Source organism: Lonchura striata, chromosome 13, assembly GCF_046129695.1.
Source record: "Lonchura striata isolate bLonStr1 chromosome 13, bLonStr1.mat, whole genome shotgun sequence".
Taxonomy (NCBI): Eukaryota; Metazoa; Chordata; class Aves; order Passeriformes; family Estrildidae; genus Lonchura; species Lonchura striata.
Genome location: NC_134615.1, coordinates 2,723,373 through 2,727,675, shown reverse-complemented (window position 1 = coordinate 2,727,675; position 4,303 = coordinate 2,723,373). Strand labels below are relative to the sequence as shown.

Here is a 4,303-nt window from a genome sequence, read left to right as displayed (position 1 = left end):
GTGGGGGCTGTGTTGTGCGGTACATGAGCACCAAGCAGGGAAAACACTGTGGGTGGCCCTTGCTGCTTAACTTGCCCGTGAGAAATGGGTTAGTGCCAGCTGAAATTGTTTCTGTGTCTCTCCTGCAGCTCTGTGAGAATTGAACCTCGGATCGTGACCTTCCATATCAGCGGGAAGGGGCTCGAGCCACAGCTGACAGTCGTGTGCCCAAGTGCTCGCAGCAAGAGGGGAAATGCCGTGCTGCGCTTCAAGAGGCTCCAGGTGGGGGATTCAGAGACGCTGCCCCTGGTCGTCCGTAACAATGGCATCGCACCTGTGGAGGTGAGGAGGACCTGCTCGAGGAATGGTCTGGTTTGGGAGCAAGTGCTTGTGGCACAGGGGAAGGGTCCCAAAAAACATGGCACACCTGGGAAGAGGTGTCAGAATTCTTTTTAAGCAAGTGACCGACATCTGTTCTCCAAGAAGAGAGTTCTTGGAAATTTTCTATCCAGTCTTTCTTCTTTTAAGTTGAACACAAGAAAAGTGGTGTTTTCCCCCGTCTCTCAGGTCACCCTCTGTTCTCATGGACATGTGTGATTTCCCACTTCCATTAGATTGTATTTGATCCTAGCTTACTACCTTTTAAGTAAACTTAGTTGTGCTTTAAATACATTCTGCCCATTACTTTCTGTCCTGTTTGGTTCTGTGTCAGTTCTATCCAGATGCTTCTGAACACCCTTTTTTCCTGCTGGTTTGACTTAACTTTTGTGCTAAATGCTGTTTGTAGTGGGAGAGGTGCTGGGCTCTCATGCAGGACCAGCAGCACTGTGGTGTCAGTCTCCCTGTGCCATCCTGTACTCACACCAGTATCATTGTGCTCTGGGTTCCCTTTTCTCAGTTTATGTTATGCCTGGAGGATAAGCATGGAGTGTTCTTCTTGAGAAGCAGGGCCTCCACACTCAGGATATTCCGCACTGGAGATGTGGAAGAGAACTCCGTTGGAAACGGTAAATCCATTAACCATGAAGTGTGATCATGCAAAGAGGGAAAACCTGTGCCCTGCTCTTGGCTTCTCCGAGCAGCAGCCAGATGTTAGGCACAGTTTCTTTTATTGGGCTCTGTCTCCCAAGCTTTTCTTGGGGACTTTTTGCAGGGTCTCCTCCTAGCAAGTTGTAGGAAGTTCTTCTGTTCTTCTAGACATGGTGGGTTGAGTTGTGGGGGGCTGTCACTACCTCAGTGGACCCTCTGAAGTATTTGCTGCATGTGGGACGGTACCAGCCTGAACACACACAGCCCTTGAGCACAGAGACAGCCAGCAGAAGCCAAAAGCACTCTTTGGCTCAGCTTTGCATATGGCTGGAGCTGGCTGGAAGCAAATGGAATGAGGGCTGGGCATCAGCCTGAGGTTAAGCTGCTTAAGTGGTGCTGTGTCTGGAGGTGGCAGTCCTGTGAACAGAGGAAGAGGTTCTGGGGCCACTGGGGGTAGAACCTGTGCTTAGAAGGCAGCTGGTTTCAACCTCTTATTCCTCATCTATCCTGTGGAAATATTTCCTCTGTACAGCTGTATCACTTAATCTGATTTCCATTGCTGTGCAGAGAGCAAGCCCCCAAAGAAGCTTTTCTTCCTTCTGTGTTCTGGGCAATCGACAAAGTTTGATGTCATTTTCAAACCCACCCTGGCTCAACGTCTGGAAGAGAAGATTTGTCTGTTAGTGGGGGACATCTGCATGACCCAAATAGAGCTGGTGGGGTGAAGGCCACAGGGATGAATTCACCCTCGGTGGATTAGAGGAAGACATCCAGGAGAGGAATGCTGAGAGCAGTCTGAAGAAAGACATCATTGATGGTAAGAGAGGACAGGCTGCCAAGGTGTAGCAAGGAAGAGGAAAATGTCGGATCATGTGTGTCCTCCCTCTAGCCAGGCCTGGGCTGTCACCCACAGGGCTTGGTGGCCTGTGGGCATGGCAGCCATGCGTGCAGAGCAGCGTGTGCTGTGCTGCATGTCGCTGGCTTAGGGACGTGTCAGGGTGTTTCCCTGGAAGTGGTGGGATGGGGAATTGCCTGGGGCACTCCCTCCAGAGGGAGGAAGGCTTGGAGCAAGGAAGCATTGAACATGCAGGTGTCTGTGCACGTGAGGGGGGCAGGTGGAGCTCCCTGCATGCTGAGATCCCTTGCTCTCCTCCTTTACAGCTGTCAGAGTGAATCACCTCCAGTTTGGGTACTGTCCTGTCAGGAAGCCCTGCCGCAGGACCTTCACCATCACCAACCACACCCGTACAAAGGTCATGCGCTTTGAGTGGGAGACAGACGCCCCATTCCAGTTCTTCCCCAAGGTGAGCGTGGACTGCTCTGCCTTTCCCCATTGCTCAAGCCCTGCCCTGGTGTTCCCAGGAGCTGGCAGGGAGTCCTCACGTACCAGTGATAGCCTGTTCCAGTGCCACGGAGGAGATGCAGCCCCTGGCTTGGCTGGGCCATGGCTGCCAGCCTTGCAGAAAAGGCTTCATGTTATGGGAGGTGGCACCTTCTGTTCATACTTTTGGATATCCAACTTTGTGTACATCCACTCTGAGGTGCAGATTCCTGGCATAGGTGTTCACCACATCAGTCCCTTTTGCTGTCAGTCCTGGCCTACCGTCCGCAGGGGCTGGCCCAGTTCCAGTCCCTTCGCCCCCTGGCTGACCTCTCCCAGGCCGCATGGCTTCCCCTCCCGCACCCAGCCCGTGGCTGGGCAGGGGAGGTCTGAGCTCTTCACTGACTGGAACAAAAGAGAGAGTTGCCCTGGAGTTCTCCGCTTTTAACCCCCCTGTGTTCTCAGACGTGTGTCCAGTGTCTTCAGTGGTCACACCACGTGTCAGCATTCAAATCTGACCACTGATTGGTTTGACCCCAACTTCCTGAGAAAACTCACTTCCTTGTCAAACCAGGACACCTTGGCAGGGACCAGGCTTCCAATTTGGTCTTGACTCCCTCTCTGATTCTCCCTAGGTGGGACACCTCCATCCTGGCTGTGCCAAGGGCATCACAGTGATCTTGAAATCAGATGTCCCAGCCACCTTCAGGAGGCACCTTGTGAGCTGCAAGGTGACCAAGATTAACTTTGAGCTGCCACAAAGGAAGGTTCCTGACTGGGATGACCAAATATGCATCGTCACATGGAAGGAAACCACCAAGAAAGACCCGGCAGCCAGCTGGCCTCAAAAAGAAAAGGTTAGAAGCAAAATGGCCAAAAAAGCCAACCCAGCTTTTACACAAAGAACCACCATAACACCATCACTGTTGGCTGAGCAGCTCCTGCTTCCTCTGGACATTGAACAGCCGTGAGGTTCACCAGCAGTGCATTCCAGGAGAGAGGTGGAAACACAGTGACTGGATACACTCACACGAGAGGGGGAAGCCTTTTGGCAAGAGACCTTTAGCCACACACAAACTGCATCAGTCTGTGCCACAAGCACAAGTGTTGCAGCCCGTGTTGAATGGGGAACGTTTTCTTAGTTTATCCCATTTTATGGTGTTAGAAATCTCTTCACCTCATTTCGTGCCTTTTTGCCAACAAGGAGTTAAGTCTGCTGCGCTCTGCCCCTTCTTTCAAAGCGGAGAGAAATCCACTTCTCCTGCATATGAACCCCAAGTTTTGTCTGCCTGGATACCAGAGAATTTGGTTGTCTCTGTATTGTGTGGGATATCTCATCATGGAGTAGCTCAGGCACCAATGCCAGTATGGAGGAGTCCAGAGAAGGATCATCTCCAGAGCTTCTTGCTTTTATTGTCATTATTTCCAAACACACTTATCTTGGGTGATGGTTCTTTCTGAGTTTCTGGACCATTTTAAGGCCTCTATACCATCCTCTTTTCTATCAGAACATGTGAGGGTGGAGACTTTCCTAGTGAGATCTTTCACATCCCAAAATGCACATCCTCAGCTCCCAGCAACGTAGCTGTTGCTCCACACAAGACATCTGGAAAGCACTTTCTCCTAAGACAAGAAGAAAAAGGTGCTTTCTAGAACTCTTCAGTCTTGGGGTTCTCCATCCACAGAACTCCAGCAGGGGAACTTAAACCAAATTTTGAGACCTGCTGGATTTCAAGGGGACCAGGAAAAGAGTCAGTGCCTCTACAAGGTTGAAGTACAGGACTAGAGCACAGCTATAGTCTCCGTTGATATATTAACAGCTGTGCTAGTGACTGCTTTGATCCGTGGGTAGAAACAACTACTGTAGCAGAGCAGTCTCAATGTTGTCATCTTTCCAGGGAAGTAAAAGTGAGTGGTCCTTTCTAGTCCCTCCGTGAGGCTGATCTTGGAGGCCAGAAGATTCCTTTCTCAGCC

At 51.0% G+C, this 4,303-nt stretch overlaps 1 long non-coding RNA gene across 1 annotated transcript; it reads left to right on the top strand.

Moving 5' to 3' along the window:
• Window positions 1–301: 301 nt before the first annotated feature.
• Window positions 302–1,688, top strand: LOC144247045 (uncharacterized). Its single transcript, XR_013340740.1, has 3 exons — window positions 302–321; window positions 896–986; window positions 1,576–1,688. It is a non-coding gene; the product is annotated as an uncharacterized LOC144247045 (long non-coding RNA).
• Window positions 1,689–4,303: the final 2,615 nt, after the last annotated feature.